Source organism: Pseudophryne corroboree, chromosome 5 (genome assembly GCF_028390025.1).
Source record: "Pseudophryne corroboree isolate aPseCor3 chromosome 5, aPseCor3.hap2, whole genome shotgun sequence".
Lineage (NCBI taxonomy): Eukaryota > Metazoa > Chordata > Amphibia > Anura > Myobatrachidae > Pseudophryne > Pseudophryne corroboree.
Window position 1 is genome coordinate 764,827,027 of NC_086448.1, and position 17,510 is coordinate 764,844,536.

The window sequence follows — 17,510 nt, forward strand, 5'->3', positions numbered from 1 at the left end:
TCCCTGTTAAGTACACTTCCAGGGCTTCTCACAGACGCCGGTAATAGCTTCCTGCATGCTGTATCTGTTTGCTGAGAGTGTTTCCAGTCCTGCTGTACCCGGTCGTTCCTGTCCTCAGTTGTCCTGTACTCGGAAGTTGTCATCTGTTCCTGGAGTCCTGACTGAGCACCTTTAAACATCCAGTGGTGTTCGTGAGTCACGGCGTAGCCGTGTGTTGCGGCTTGGCCGCTTTATTACTTATTATTTGTTATTTGTGTTTCGGAGCTTTTGCGGAGGATTCCGCTCCCACAGATCCACTCTGGTATCCAGCGGTGCTGGATAGGAGTAACGGACTAGTGGATTTTGGTTGTTCTTTTTATCTGGCGGTTTGTCCGCGCATACTTCTGGTTTGGTTAGTTAGCTTGTTGCCCCTGGCCTGTTGTCAGTCAGAGGTCCTCTTGTTATCATCCTGCCTCGGATTTCCCTTTGTCTCTCACTAAGACCGGGGGGCACCGGAGTTGGGCAGACATAATCCGCCTTTCAAACGTGGCTGCCAGGGGCTCAAGAAACCATAGTCTCGCAAGGGATTTCCGATAGCACGGGTGAGACAATAGAGTTAGGGCGCCAGGGGCAACTAGTCTTTCCAGCTCCCGTAACCAGTATTCCCTTCCAGTACTCTGGCCATTGCCATGAGATCTCCTCCGGTCAGGAGTACTGGAATCATAACAGAGGGTTTGTTTGACAAATTGCTCTAAAGATGGGCCCTTAAATGATTCAGGGAGACCGACCACTCTAATATTATTGCGCCTAGAGCGATTTTCAATTTCCTCTAAGCGATTAATAATTGCATAATTCTCCTTCTCCAGCCTCTTAACATCCCCCTGGAAGTCAGCCAGGTTATGAGCTATAGAGCCTATTCTGTTCTCTGCTGTGGAGACTATCATATTAAGTTGCTGTATTTGAGTGGAAATGTCACTTACCGCTTTTGAAAGTAGCGGTCCCACTGTGGAAGAAATTGCGTCCACTAGGTCTCCATATGATAGCGGGAAGTCTCGATGTGGGTGCTGTGAAGCGGTATCAGCGTCCTGAGAATCAGTGGCCTGTTTAGAGGTTGCCAGCGTGTCCGTGTCCGGCGCCATGACAGGGTCAGGGCTCCTTTTCACTTGGCGCAGCGTTTGCTGCTGCGTTCGCGGCGGCTGAGAGGAGGTGATGTATTTATCCATATTCCTGAGTGCAGGTGTCCAGGGGACAGATTAGGGAGAACGGAGGCTAAATAAAGCCTTGTAAAAGCAGCAAATCAGCCGGAGATGAAGAGGAGCTGTGAGACGCGCTGCTCACTCCATGCACCCGGAACCGGAAGTCTCTTTATACAAGTGTTGTTAAGATTAGCAAAGGAGCAACAATGTTGGCCCTAGAGGCAATCTATAAACCCATGACAGATCCGATGTAATCACATTATGGGTGAATTAAGGCCAGTGGCGCAAGAAGACAACATTTCTTAGTGGTACTATGTGTGCGCGCCAAAAATGGGCATGGCTGACATCTTACCACAAGGGGGATGGCCAATGAAATGGGGGCATGTCAACATGACACGTCACCCGTTTCTCATCATTCTGGGAGCATTCCTTCCCATTCCATATGTACCTTACCTACTGTATACTCACAGTGGGGAACCTCTGAAGAAATGTATTCTCCCTGGTCAGAAATCGTCTTCAATCAGTATTCACTATTCATGTAGGAGATCACAGGGACGTTTCAGTATTTCCGAGTGTTGGAAATATGTGTGTACAGGCTTAAGGATGTAGCAGAGTTTCTTTACACATCAGCACTTGCCTTACAACTACAAACAGACAAGTTACTTAACCAGTGGAATTGTTTTATTGAATATAAAAAAGGTACAGCCGTACTCACTGTTATACACATTGGAAGATGGAGTGGGTTGTCATACAGCTCACCAGCCAGTGAGTGTATGTAGGTACCAGGTTGCGGTGCAGAATCCTGGAAGAGCATCCATTACAGCAGGTAATGGCAGGTCTCACTTGAGCTCAGTGAAAGACTACTGTCTTCCACTCAATCTCAAGGTGTCTCTACACATGTAGCACACTCTAATTTCAACACAGAGGACTGGTGTAGAACATTTGCCACATCAATGTTCCATCAACCTATCCAAGACTTATCCCAGCATGCTCCTGCTAGCTTCAGCAAGTTTCCCTTACCATGCCCCTGGTATCTCTCCTTCCCTGAACATGGTTTATTTTCAGTGGTGGAGCTCCCAGAGGCCATGGAAGCATTGACCTCCGGGCGCCAGTTGTCAGGGGGCACAGTTAAATCCTTCTATAACTTCTGCCTGGGTCCCGCTGATAACTGTATCGGTGCAGGCAGCAGTTATAGATGGATCTATCTGTAGCTTCTGGGCAGCCACTGTCACTAGCTGACAGCTGCCTGTTGCGAAGTTATGACATCATGGGTGCTGCACCGTGACACAGGAGCTGGCCACACTGCAAAGAGGGACAGCCACAGCCAGAAGACACAGGAGAAGGTTAGTGTCTGTGGGCTGCAGGGGGCTGGCACTGGGAAAACAGAACGGGGATTGCTGCAGAGACGGAAGAGGGGTTGGCTGGTGAGACAGAAGGGGGGTGGCTGGAGAGACAGAATTGGGCTGGCTGGAGAGACACTGGGGAGCTGGAGCTGCAGAAACACTGGGGAATGAGGCTGGGGAGAACTGGGTGGGCACATTACTTAATCCTTTGTCCCCACAGCTGTGCTTTTGCTCCACTGGGGGTAGGGCATGGGCGGGTAGGGCACCACCATCTATTTAATCTCCGGGCACCTGGTCTGAACTTACGCCCCTGATACTATTGTAATGTTTGATACTTTGTTATGTGCTTATGCATACAATGTGCTGTAGTCACTTTGTGGCGCCTTATAAATAAAGCTTATTAATAATAATAATAATAATAATAATAATAATAAAAGTTCCAGCTCCAGTTGACACAGTCAATGTTTCTTCATCTACAGAGTTTTTCATATGCAAGTTCAATGGAAATAATTCAAGTTCAATGGAAATAATTAGATATGGGACTACTAGTATTTTTGCATTATTTCAATCCTAACATATTCAGCAGATCAATAAATAAAATACATAATTAATAATAATATCAGTTGAAGGCATAACACAGTAGTACTTTTATAGTATTTAGCATATTTGACTGTTATGACAAGAATCACATAGACCAGAGTAAAATCCAAGATACGTTTATTTTCAGGACTCACAGGTCAGTTACAGCAAAGCAGAGATCACAGAGTCTTCAAAATGCGCAAACACAAGCTCTTCAGTGGACCCTAAGGTCCTGGACCCCTAACAGTAGCCAACCTCTGGCCTATCACCTGGGTAGCTTGTCCACCATCCGGAGCAATGCTTCTTGTGTCTTTAGCACAAATTGACAGGTGGCTGCAATTAGCTGCTTTTCAACTCTGGCGAACAGCAACACCTGGCCTGGAGTCTCTCCAGCCACAGTCCTGCAGTTCTAAACCTATGTCAGATTTGTGCTGTCTTTGTCAAACTATGCTGATGGTAATAGTAATTAATTTTCTACTTACTGAGCTCACCTACACACACCATGAATAAAAATCTATTTTATATTGAAAAAGTACTGGAGAAGTTAACAGAAGATCCTCCAATTAATCAGCTACCAATTACAGGATCCTACAAACTATGAGAACATTCAAACTCCACGCTGTCAACCTGCAATGCTAACCACTGAGCAACCATGCAGGCAAGTATATGCTTTATTTGAGGACCCATGTAACTGAATGTGTTGGTCTCTATGTCCCTGTCCAATATTATTTGAAAATGTGTATTTTCCAGATTGTTCATTTAATAGGGTGTTGATCCTGGTTACATTTCCTAAAATGAAATAATTTTGGCGACTAAAACAGCAAAATGTTAATATTAAGCAACTCTGAGTCCTGAATTTATCATTCTCCAATATGAACAGATGCCGCTTGCTCCAAGCCATGATAAAAGTGTGACAGCAATTACATTAACTTCAAAGGAGCTTTTCCTATTTACTTTCAAAGGAAACAGCACCACCATTTTATCTTTAATTTAATTGATTTTGAGGTTTTGCTGCTAATTGTCCTGGGCATCTGAAAACCCGGTGCCTGTAAATGGATCACTACAAAGGATTACATTTTATTTAGATTTTCATATGGCAAAAAGCTTGTCTCCAATTATAATATATAATGAATTGCCTTAATAATATTATATTAGGGACATTAGGTAAAATGAGCAGAACTGTTTTATGGTTTCATAATGGAAGTTCGGACAGAAACAGATCATCTCATTTACTACAAAGTAGGTAATAAAAGTTAATCATATACTGCATTAATTATAGTTACTTATCCTGATTAATTTATTAAATTTGCTGCCTCTCCAGCGAATTTGTACTGGACTTTGCCATTGAATTCAAGGACCCCATCAATCTGCCATGTGCACACCCAAACACACCAAACCTGAAGATCATAGGGTTGCTTTATTTCAAAAATAAAAATCCAGAACACATCCCTGCCAGTTCAGTCAACTTGAACCGCACCTTGTTATCAGTGGGTAGATGATGTGGTCCTTTGGCTTTAATTCTGGTTTTGAGAAAATGAGCATGGCTGCAACTAGGGGGGTGGGCAAAGGGGTCACGTTCCCCGGGCACGGGAAGGAAGAGGCATCGAGAACTCTGCCCTGCTCCTTCGCAAGCTGCTTCTTCAGCAGCCGGGCAGCGCTGAAGGAGACTTGGGAGCCTCATGTTCTCGTGAGAAAACCAGATACAGGATGTTCTGCGGCCTCTGGTGGTCCTGAGCATATAGATCCAAGTGGGATTAAATTGGTCGCTTAGCCACACAATTTAGGGTATGTTTAGGAGTTTTTTATTTTTTTTATTTCAGATCCTATAATGGTTTCTTGTCTATTCTTGTTCCTGCAAAAGTGTTAAGTAATAATGGAGGTATTCCCAAGATCTGGTTGCTAGAAGATGTATGAAGCTTTTCATAATTTTGCTTTGACATGTCTTTGCCAGATTTACTTTTTCAGCTAGCTCAGAACCTTTTGTAAAATTTTCTTTTCCATTATTTTTCCCTTTTTCCAGATGGATTTATTTCCTATATGGAAACTGGTGTCTCCCAGTTCACTGAGTGTCTTAGCTGTAGTGTTTGGAAATAAGTTGAGGGGGGGATTCTATCAGGACAGCTTTGGTGGTTTCACTCAAATCGATAAATCCTTAATATCCCTTTCTACAAATCAATACAATTAGAACAAAATGAATTTGATTGTAGTGTCCAGTGGCAGCAAAACCAGGGTTTTTAACTTTTATTTGTATTTTTTTAATTTTATTCATATTTAAAAAAAATTGTATTTGGGGCGCCAAATTACTTCCTTGTCCCGGGTGCCATAAATCCTATTTTTGGTCCTGGAATGAGAGTCATTACCCACTTTTTCTCTTAAGTGGTGTCATTCTTAAATAATTATAAATTAGAACTTAAAATAGGATTTGATATAAATGATGGGAGACAGTCTTTGGAGTCAAATGATCCAAAACCAAGTTAAAATAACAAAATATACATTTTGTTATCTCTTAATTATAGCAGGATAAGAATAGTCAAGCATAAATTTACTGTATTACTGTATTAGTATGGAATCTTTTGCACAGCAATTAGTAGTGTGAAAATAATAGAGATGAGCGGGTTCGGTTCCCTGAGAACCGAACCTCCCCGAACTTCAGTACCCGTGCCCGGATCCAAGCCAGGCTCGGGTTTTCCCGCCTGACTCGGAAATCAGAACGATGCAAAACGTCATCATCCAGCTGTCGGATTCTCACAGGGTTTGGATTCCATATAAGGAGCCAAGCGTCGCCACCATTTTCACTCCGGCATTGGAGAGTATAGCGAGAGAACGTGTCTCCGTCCTCAGTGTCTGTACAGGGGGGAAAGTGGGGTGGCGATTCCAGTGCTGTCTTGTGCTGCTCAGTCCAGTGTACTGTATTGTGCTGCATCAGTCCAGTCACAGTGGTGGTGTCCTCTGCTGCCATATGTCCAGTGCTGCTGTATAAGTCCAGTCCATGGCAGTGGTGCTGTGTTGTACTGCATCAGTCCAGTGGTGGTGTCCTTGTGCTGCTGTATAAGTCCAGTGGTACTGCCGTATGAGTCCCGTGATACTGCCATATATGTCCAGTGATACTGCTGTATATGTCCAGTGATACTGACGTATAAATCCAGTGGCACTGCCGTATAAATCCAGTCCAGTGATACTGCCGTATAAGTCCAGTGATACTGCCGTATATGTCCAGTGGTACTGCCGTATAAATCCAGTGGTGCTGGCGTATAAATCCAGTCCAGTGATACTGTCGTATATGTCCAGTGGTACTGCCATATAAATCCAGTGATATTGCCGTATATGTCCAGTGATACTTCCGTATAAGTCCAGTGGTACTGTAATATAAATCCAGTTCAGTGATATTGCTATATATGTCCAGTGATACTGCCGTATAAATCCAGTGGTACTGGCGTATAAATCCAGTGATACTGCCATATAATTCCAGTGATACTGCCGTATAATTCCAGTGATCCTGACGTATAATTCCAGTGATACTGCCATATAATTCCAGTGATACTGTCGTATATGTCCAGTGGTACTGCCATATAATTCCAGTGATACTGCCGTATATATATGTAATATATGTAATATGCATTAAACTTTGTGGGGTAATGTTTGTATACTATTTGGGGGAGTAGTGACTTCTTGCTGCCCAGGGGCTGCTGTCATGCCTGGGATGAATGGTGTGATGGACCCTGCTAGCTGCCCTCCGTAGCGCGGACTCAGGGACTCGTGCTGCCCGGGGAGGTGGGGGTAAGCAAGACCTCACGCTGGGAGGAAGGAGAGAGACAACCGTTGGTGGCGCAGCAGAAAAAGAGAGAAGCGTCTGGGACCGGGAAGGAGGAGAAAAGTACCTGCGGCGTAAGTGGGATCCCGGGGAAAGGAAGCCAGTGACGCTGAGAGACACTGTGGAGGTGATTACCGACGCTCCGAACAGAGAGACGGAGCGCAGAACTTGGCAGAGGCGGGAGGTGTGTCTGATCCTCCCTGCGGGCGGAGTTCAACAAGTGAGTGACAGGCCCCTAGAACATAGACGCGGATGGGTTCTGACTAGAATGATAGACAGAGGAGGCGGACCGGGAGGCGGAGCTACTCCCTCTATACATTAGAAGGAGATTTGCTGGTTACATTGTAATCCCAGAGAGAGATATAATAGTGTGCACCTATCACCTATCATTGCACAACAGTGTCATCACTCTAGTATTAGACATCCACATCAGCATATATCCCCCCTGAAACCCACAGTAGTGGATAGTCAGATAGTGATAAAGATAGATGGTGGCACTTCATCCATCCTGCTTTGGTTCTACAGTTAATGCATCTGTTGGTAATATCTTCAATGTACTGTTGCATCTGACTGCTGCGATTATACGCATATGAAGGGACAAAAGTACTTGTAATGCAAATTACTGAGAAATAGTAAGCTGTATTCACAAGGGACATACATATTCACAAGTTATACATATGTATTACTATATCCCAGGCTGACCCAGGCAGCAAGCTATTAGTCGCTGGATAAGGCCCTTTCTGAATAGCCGCCATGAGCTCTATGCTGTTGGAGCAGTAGCAGGGAAGTGCCTGAAAGGATGGCAGATGGTAGAGCGGAGAAATAGTTCAACTCCACTTCACAGTTGAAGCGTGGGGAGCTTTCAGGAAATTAACTCTGCAGCATGACATATATTGAGTTCAGCTACTCTTGCTTAATTGAAGTTAACTAATCTAGGGAACTGGAAATCAATAATCGAAACACAAAGGCTACTCCAGGAGATGCAGTATTAACAAACCTGGGTTTGCACCATTCAAGAGCTCCAAAATTGCTGCAACCAATTTGTAACCCTTAGGATACAAGGGTATTTAGTAGAGATGAGCGGGTTCGGTTTCTCTGAATCCGAACCCGCACGAACTTCATGTTTTTTTCACGGGTCCGAGCAGACTCGGATCCTCCCGCCTTGCTCGGTTAACCCGAGCGCGCCCGAACGTCATCATGACGCTGTCGGATTCTCGCGAGACTCGGATTCTATATAAGGAGCCGCGCGTCGCCGCCATTTTCACACGTGCATTGAGATTGATAGGGAGAGGACGTGGCTGGCGTCCTCTCCATTTAGATTAGGGTTGAGAGAGAGAGAGAGAGATTGACCTGAGGCTGTGATACTGTAGAAGAGAGTGCAGAGTTTAGTGACTGACGACCACAGTGACCACCAGACAGTGCAGTTGTTTGTTTTATTTAATATATCCGTTCTCTGCCTGAAAAAAACGATACACACAGTGACTCAGTCACATACCATATCTGTGTGCACTGCTCAGCCCAGTGTGCTGCATCAATGTATATATATATCTGACTGTGCTCAGCTCACACAGCTTATAATTGTGGGGGAGACTGGGGAGCACTGCAGTGCCAGTTATAGGTTATAGCAGGAGCCAGGAGTACATAATATTATATTAAAATTAAACAGTGCACACTTTTGCTGCAGGAGTGCAACTGCCAGTGTGACTAGTGACCAGTGACCTGACCACCAGTATATATAATATTAGTAGTATACTATCTCTTTATCAACCAGTCTATATTAGCAGCAGACACAGTACAGTGCGGTAGTTCACGGCTGTGGCTACCTCTGTGTCGGCACTCGGCAGCCCGTCCATAATTGTATATACCACCTAACCGTGGTTTTTTTTTCTTTCTTTATAGTCATACTAGTTACGAGTATACTATCTCTTTATCAACCAGTCTATATTAGCAGCAGACACAGTACAGTGCGGTAGTTCACGGCTGTGGCTACCTCTGTGTCGGCACTCGGCAGCCCGTCCATAATTGTATATACCACCTAACCGTGGTTTTTTTTTCTTTCTTTATACATACATACTAGTTACGAGTATACTATCTCTTTATCAACCAGTCTATATTAGCAGCAGACACAGTACAGTGCGGTAGTTCACGGCTGTGGCTACCTCTGTGTCGGCACTCGGCAGCCCGTCCATAATTGTATATACCACCTAACCGTGGTTTTTTTTTCTTTCTTTATACATACATACTAGTTACGAGTATACTATCTCTTTATCAACCAGTCTATATTAGCAGCAGACACAGTACAGTGCGGTAGTTCACGGCTGTGGCTACCTCTGTGTCGGCACTCGGCAGCCCGTCCATAATTGTATATACCACCTAACCGTGGTTTTTTTTTCTTTCTTTATACATACATACTAGTTACGAGTATACTATCTCTTTATCAACCAGTCTATATATTAGCAGCAGACACAGTACAGTGCGGTAGTTCACGGCTGTGGCTACCTCTGTGTCGGCACTCGGCAGCCCGTCCATAATTGTATATACCACCTAACCGTGGTTTTTTTTTCTTTCTTTATACATACATACTAGTTACGAGTATACTATCTCTTTATCAACCAGTCTATATATTAGCAGCAGACACAGTACAGTGCGGTAGTTCACGGCTGTGGCTACCTCTGTGTCGGCACTCGGCAGCCCGTCCATAATTGTATATACCACCTAACCGTGGGGTTTTTTTCTTTCTTTATACATACATACTAGTTCCGAGTATACTATCTCTTTATCAACCAGTCTATATTAGCAGCAGACACAGTACAGTGCGGTAGTTCACGGCTGTGGCTACCTCTGTGTCGGCACTCGGCAGCCCGTCCATAATTGTATATACCACCTAACCGTGGTTTTTTTTTCTTTCTTTATACATACATACTAGTTACGAGTATACTATCTCTTTATCAACCAGTCTATATTAGCAGCAGACACAGTACAGTGCGGTAGTTCACGGCTGTGGCTACCTCTGTGTCGGCACTCGGCAGCCCGTCCATAATTGTATATACCACCTAACCGTGGTTTTTTTTTCTTTCTTTATACATACATACTAGTTACGAGTATACTATCTCTTTATCAACCAGTCTATATATTAGCAGCAGACACAGTACAGTGCGGTAGTTCACGGCTGTGGCTACCTCTGTGTCGGCACTCGGCAGCCCGTCCATAATTGTATATACCACCTAACCGTGGTTTTTTTTTCTTTCTTTATACATACATACTAGTTACGAGTATACTATCTCTTTATCAACCAGTCTATATATTAGCAGCAGACACAGTACAGTGCGGTAGTTCACGGCTGTGGCTACCTCTGTGTCGGCACTCGGCAGCCCGTCCATAATTGTATATACCACCTAACCGTGGTTTTTTTTTCTTTCTTTATACATACATACTAGTTACGAGTATACTATCTCTTTATCAACCAGTCTATATATTAGCAGCAGACACAGTACAGTGCGGTAGTTCACGGCTGTGGCTACCTCTGTGTCGGCACTCGGCAGCCCGTCCATAATTGTATATACCACCTAACCGTGGTTTTTTTTTCTTTCTTTATACATACATACTAGTTACGAGTATACTATCTCTTTATCAACCAGTCTATATTAGCAGCAGACACAGTACAGTGCGGTAGTTCACGGCTGTGGCTACCTCTGTGTTGGCACTCGGCAGCCCGTCCATAATTGTATATACCACCTAACCGTGGTTTTTTTTTCTTTCTTTATACATACATACTAGTTACGAGTATACTATCTCTTTATCAACCAGTCTATATTAGCAGCAGACACAGTACAGTGCGGTAGTTCACGGCTGTGGCTACCTCTGTGTCGGCACTCGGCAGCCCGTCCATAATTGTATATACCACCTAACCGTGGTTTTTTTTTCTTTCTTTATACATACATACTAGTTACGAGTATACTATCTCTTTATCAACCAGTCTATATTAGCAGCAGACACAGTACAGTGCGGTAGTTCACGGCTGTGGCTACCTCTGTGTCGGCACTCGGCAGCCCGTCCATAATTGTATATACCACCTAACCGTGGTTTTTTTTTCTTTCTTTATACATACATACTAGTTACGAGTATACTATCTCTTTATCAACCAGTCTATATTAGCAGCAGACACAGTACAGTGCGGTAGTTCACGGCTGTGGCTACCTCTGTGTTGGCACTCGGCAGCCCGTCCATAATTGTATATACCACCTAACCGTGGTTTTTTTTTCTTTCTTTATACATACATACTAGTTACGAGTATACTATCTCTTTATCAACCAGTCTATATATTAGCAGCAGACACAGTACAGTGCGGTAGTTCACGGCTGTGGCTACCTCTGTGTCGGCACTCGGCAGCCCGTCCATAATTGTATATACCACCTAACCGTGGTTTTTTTTTCTTTCTTTATACATACATACTAGGTACGAGTATACTATCTCTTTATCAACCAGTCTATATATTAGCAGCAGACACAGTACAGTGCGGTAGTTCACGGCTGTGGCTACCTCTGTGTCGGCACTCGGCAGCCCGTCCATAATTGTATATACCACCTAACCGTGGTTTTTTTTTCTTTCTTTATACATACATACTAGTTACGAGTATACTATCTCTTTATCAACCAGTCTATATTAGCAGCAGACACAGTACAGTGCGGTAGTTCACGGCTGTGGCTACCTCTGTGTCGGCACTCGGCAGCCCGTCCATAATTGTATATACCACCTAACCGTGGTTTTTTTTTCTTTCTTTATACATACATACTAGTTACGAGTATACTATCTCTTTATCAACCAGTCTATATTAGCAGCAGACACAGTACAGTGCGGTAGTTCACGGCTGTGGCTACCTCTGTGTCGGCACTCGGCAGTCCGTCCATAATTGTATACTAGTATCCAATCCATCCATCTCCATTGTTTACCTGAGGTGCCTTTTAGTTGTGCCTATTAAAATATGGAGAACAAAAATGTTGAGGTTCCAAAATTAGGGAAAGATCAAGATCCACTACCACCTCGTGCTGAAGCTGCTGCCACTAGTCATGGCCGAGACGATGAAATGCCAGCAACGTCGTCTGCCAAGGCCGATGCCCAATGTCATAGTACAGAGCATGTCAAATCCAAAACACCAAATATCAGTAAAAAAAGGACTCCAAAACCTAAAATAAAATTGTCGGAGGAGAAGCGTAAACTTGCCAATATGCCATTTACCACACGGAGTGGCAAGGAACGGCTGAGGCCCTGGCCTATGTTCATGGCTAGTGGTTCAGCTTCACATGAGGATGGAAGCACTCAGCCTCTCGCTAGAAAAATGAAAAGACTAAAGCTGGCAAAAGCAGTAGCACCGCAAAGAACTGTGCGTTCTTCGAAATCCCAAATCCACAAGGAGAGTCCGACTCCAATTGTGTCGGTTGCGATGCCTGACCTTCCCAACACTGGACGTGAAGAGCATGCGCCTTCCACCATTTGCACGCCCCCTGCAAGTGATGGAAGGAGCACCCGCAGTCCAGTTCCTGATAGTCAGATTGAAGATGTCAGTGTTGAAGTACACCAGGATGAGGAGGATATGGGTGTTGCTGGCGCTGGGGAGGAAATTGACCAGGAGGATTCTGATGGTGAGGTGGTTTGTTTAAGTCAGGCACCCGGGGAGACACCTGTTGTCCGTGGTAGGAATATGGCCGTTGACATGCCTGGTGAAAATACCAAAAAAATCAGCTCTTCGGTGTGGAAGTATTTCACCAGAAATGCGGACAACAGGTGTCAAGCCGTGTGTTCCCTTTGTCAAGCTGTAATAAGTAGGGGTAAGGACGTTAACCACCTCGGAACATCCTCCCTTATACGTCACCTGCAGCGCATTCATAATAAGTCAGTGACAAGTTCAAAAACTTGGGCCGACAGCGGAAGCAGTCCACTGACCAGTAAATCCCTTCCTCTTGTAACCAAGCTCACGCAAACCACCCCACCAACTCCCTCAGTGTCAATTTCCTCCTTCCCCAGGAATGCCAATAGTCCTGCAGGCCATGTCACTGGCAATTCTGACGAGTCCTCTCCTGCCTGGGATTCCTCCGATGCATCCTTGCGTGTAACGCCTACTGCTGCTGGCGCTGCTGTTGTTGCTGCTGGGAGTCGATGGTCATCCCAGAGGGGAAGTCGTAAGACCACTTTTACTACTTCCACCAAGCAATTGACTGTCCAACAGTCCTTTGCGAGGAAGATGAAATATCACAGCAGTCATCCTACTGCAAAGCGGATAACTGAGGCCTTGACATCCTGGGTGGTGAGAAACGTGGTTCCGGTATCCATCATTACTGCAGAGCCAACTAGAGACTTGTTGGAGGTACTGTGTCCCCGGTACCAAATACCATCTAGGTTCCATTTCTCTAGGCAGGCGATACCGAAAATGTACACAGACCTCAGAAAAAGAGTCACCAGTGTCCTAAAAAATGCAGCTGTACCCAATGTCCACTTAACCACGGACATGTGGACAAGTGGAGCAGGGCAGGGTCAGGACTATATGACTGTGACAGCCCACTGGGTAGATGTATGGACTCCCGCCGCAAGAACAGCAGCGGCGGCACCAGTAGCAGCATCTCGCAAACGCCAACTCTTTCCTAGGCAGGCTACGCTTTGTATCACCGGTTTCCAGAATACGCACACAGCTGAAAACCTCTTACGGCAACTGAGGAAGATCATCGCGGAATGGCTTACCCCAATTGGACTCTCCTGTGGATTTGTGGCATCGGACAACGCCAGCAATATTGTGTGTGCATTAAATCTGGGCCAATTCCAGCACGTCCCATGTTTTGCACATACCTTGAATTTGGTGGTGCAGAATTTTTTAAAAAACGACAGGGGCGTGCAAGAGATGCTGTCGGTGGCCAGAAGAATTGCGGGACACTTTCGGCGTACAGGCACCACGTACAGAAAACTGGAGCACCACCAAAAACTACTGAACCTGCCCTGCCATCATCTGAAGCAAGAAGTGGTAACGAGGTGGAATTCAACCCTGTATATGCTTCAGAGGTTGGAGGAGCAGCAAAAGGCCATTCAAGCCTATACAATTGAGCACGATATAGGAGGTGGGATGCACCTGTCTCAAGCGCAGTGGAGAATGATTTCAACGTTGTGCAAGGTTCTGATGCCCTTTGAACTTGCCACACGTGAAGTCAGTTCAGACACTGCCAGCCTGAGTCAGGTCATTCCCCTCATCAGGCTTTTGCAGAAGAAGCTGGAGACATTGAAGGAGGAGCTAACACGGAGCGATTCCGCTAGGCATGTGGGACTTGTGGATGGAGCCCTTAATTCGCTTAACAAGGATTCACGGGTGGTCAATCTGTTGAAATCAGAGCACTACATTTTGGCCACCGTGCTCGATCCTAGATTTAAAGCCTACCTTGGATCTCTCTTTCCGGCAGACACAAGTCTGCTGGGGTTCAAACACCTGCTGGTGAGTAAATTGTCAAGTCAAGCGGAACGCGACCTGTCAACAACATCTCCTCCTTCACATTCTCCCGCAACTGGGGGTGCGAGGAAAAGGCTCAGAATTCCGAGCCCACCCGCTGGCGGTGATGCAGGGCAGTCTGGAGCGACTGCTGATGCTGACATCTGGTCCGGACTGAAGGACCTGACAACGATTACGGACATGTCGTCTACTGTCACTGCATATGATTCTCTCACCATTGAAAGAATGGTGGAGGATTATATGAGTGACCGCATCCAAGTAGGCACGTCACACAGTCCGTACTTATACTGGCAGGAAAAAGAGGCAATTTGGAGGCCCTTGCACAAACTGGCTTTATTCTACCTAAGTTGCCCTCCCACAAGTGTGTACTCCGAAAGAGTGTTTAGTGCCACCGCTCACCTTGTCAGCAATCGGCGTACGAGGTTACATCCAGAAAATGTGGAGAAGATGATGTTCATTAAAATGAATTATAAACAATTCCTCCGTGGAGACATTGACCAGCAGCAATTGCCTCCACAAAGTACACAGGGAGCTGAGATGGTGGATTCCAGTGGGGACGAATTGATAATCTGTGAGGAGGGGGATGTACACGGTGATATATCGGAGGATGATGATGAGGTGGACATCTTGCCTCTGTAGAGCCAGTTTGTGCAAGGAGAGATTAATTGCTTCTTTTTTGGTGGGGGTCCAAACCAACCCGTCATATCAGTCACAGTCGTGTGGCAGACCCTGTCACTGAAATGATGGGTTGGTTAAAGTGTGCATGTCCTGTTTATACAACATAAGGGTGGGTGGGAGGGCCCAAGGACAATTCCATCTTGCACCTCTTTTTTCTTTTCTTTTTCTTTGCGTCATGTGCTGTTTGGGGAGGGTTTTTTGGAAGGGACATCCTGCGTGACACTGCAGTGCCACTCCTAGATGGGCCCGGTGTTTGTGTCGGCAACTAGGGTCGCTTATCTTACTCACACAGTCAGCTACCTCATTGCGCCTCTTTTTTTCTTTGCGTCATGTGCTGTTTGGGGAGGGTTTTTTGGAAGGGACATCCTGCGTGACACTGCAGTGCCACTCCTAGATGGGCCCGGTGTTTGTGTCGGCCACTAGGGTCGCTTATCTTACTCACACAGTCAGCTACCTCATTGCGCCTCTTTTTTTCTTTGCGTCATGTGCTGTTTGGGGAGGGTTTTTTGGAAGGGACATCCTGCGTGACACTGCAGTGCCACTCCTAGATGGGCCCGGTGTTTGTGTCGGCCACTAGGGTCGCTTATCTTACTCACACAGCTACCTCATTGCGCCTCTTTTTTTCTTTGCGTCATGTGCTGTTTGGGGAGGGTTTTTTGGAAGGGACATCCTGCGTGACACTGCAGTGCCACTCCTAGATGGGCCCGGTGTTTGTGTCGGCCACTAGGGTCGCTAATCTTACTCACACAGCTACCTCATTGCGCCTCTTTTTTTCTTTGCGTCATGTGCTGTTTAGGGAGGGTTTTTTGGAAGGGCCATCCTGCGTGACACTGCAGTGCCACTCCTAGATGGGCCCGGTGTTTGTGTCGGCCACTAGGGTCGCTTATCTTACTCACACAGCGACCTCGGTGCAAATTTTAGGACTAAAAATAATATTGTGAGGTGTGAGGTATTCAGAATAGACTGAAAATGAGTGGAAATTATGGTTTTTGAGGTTAATAATACTTTGGGATCAAAATGACCGCCAAATTCTATGATTTAAGCTGTTTTTTAGGTTTTTTGGAAAAAAACACCCGAATCCAAAACACACCCGAATCCGACAAAAAAAATTCGGTGAGGTTTTGCCAAAACGCGGTCGAACCCAAAACACGGCCGCGGAACCGAACCCAAAACCAAAACACAAAACCCGAAAAATTTCCGGCGCTCATCTCTAGTATTTAGCCCAATAACTGTAGGAAGATAGAGGGAGTGGCGACCCAGGTGTCATCTACCTCAAACGGAGTTATTCTATTGGAGTAAACACCAGGGACCGGTTATCCGCACTTACCTGCTCATCATCATTGCTATTCAGGGCCCCAACTGTGCACCCACGGGGTAGGAGTATTTGATATAAAGAGATAATAGGATATGTTTACCTGTCTCGAGACAGACTCATATAACTCTGCTATTCATATGGGTTATTCACTACGCCTATTTTTCAGTATAACCGGTTCCATTTTTTTGTATTGCATGCACTATTAATGTGAAATAGAACTAACGACATTTATACGTTTGGAAAGTGTGTAAGTATTATAGACCCAGTGGTCACCCATAGAAGGTGTTCTATTGCCTATGTAAAGTTATAAATAAACCATTTACCTGTTATAGCTGGCACTGGGTTTCTGGGAGTTATTATCCTGAGAATTCTGGAAGATACCAAGGAAAGAGAGAAACTAGATGACATTCCGGGATTAACAAGGTGAGGAGACTAATTTTCTCTGCTTAATATCACATTTCCTATTGATACTTACCTCAGATTAATTAGAATTAATAGTATTACCCTATACCCTAATCCGGGACGGCTTTCCCAAGCAAGCCAGGGTATATTCGCTTGGGTGGAGGCACGCCAACTGAAAGGTAGTGTTACATATATATATATATATATATATATATATATATATAAAACCTATTCTGTGCTCCGGCACTGGGCACTGCACCGGCAATGGGGCTGACTTGCTCCGGTGCCCTCCTCCAGGTATAAAAACCGAAGGGATACAGACAGGAAAAAATGAGGCGGCACTCAGAGTCTTAAACCAACTAAAACTTGTAATGGTGCATATCAACGTTTCGGGGTCTCCTGACGAAGGGGGAGACCCCGAAACGTTGATATGCACCATTACAAGTTTTAGTTGGTTTAAGACTCTGAGTGCCGCCTCATTTTTTCCTGTCTGTATATATATGTATATATATATATATATATATACCCTGTTGCAAAGCGGATTACTGAGGCCATAACAACTATGCTGCTGTTAGACATGCGTCTGATCCACCATTAGTGCAGTGGGACTGCAGTGACAACCCTAGATGGGCCAGGTGTTTGTGCCGCTCACCAGTGTCGCTTAGCTTAGCCATACAGCTACCTCATTGCACCTCTTTTCCTTCTTTGCATGATGTGCTGT

At 45.2% G+C, this 17,510-nt stretch overlaps 1 long non-coding RNA gene across 1 annotated transcript in view; it reads right to left on the reverse strand.

Moving 5' to 3' along the window:
• Positions 1-16,758, reverse strand: part of LOC134929424 (uncharacterized) — a 299,479-nt gene extending 282,721 nt beyond the window's left edge. The window contains exon 1 of the long non-coding RNA XR_010178558.1: positions 16,711-16,758. This is a non-coding gene — a long non-coding RNA (uncharacterized LOC134929424). The remainder of the gene's footprint in view (positions 1-16,710) is intronic.
• Positions 16,759-17,510: the final 752 nt, after the last annotated feature.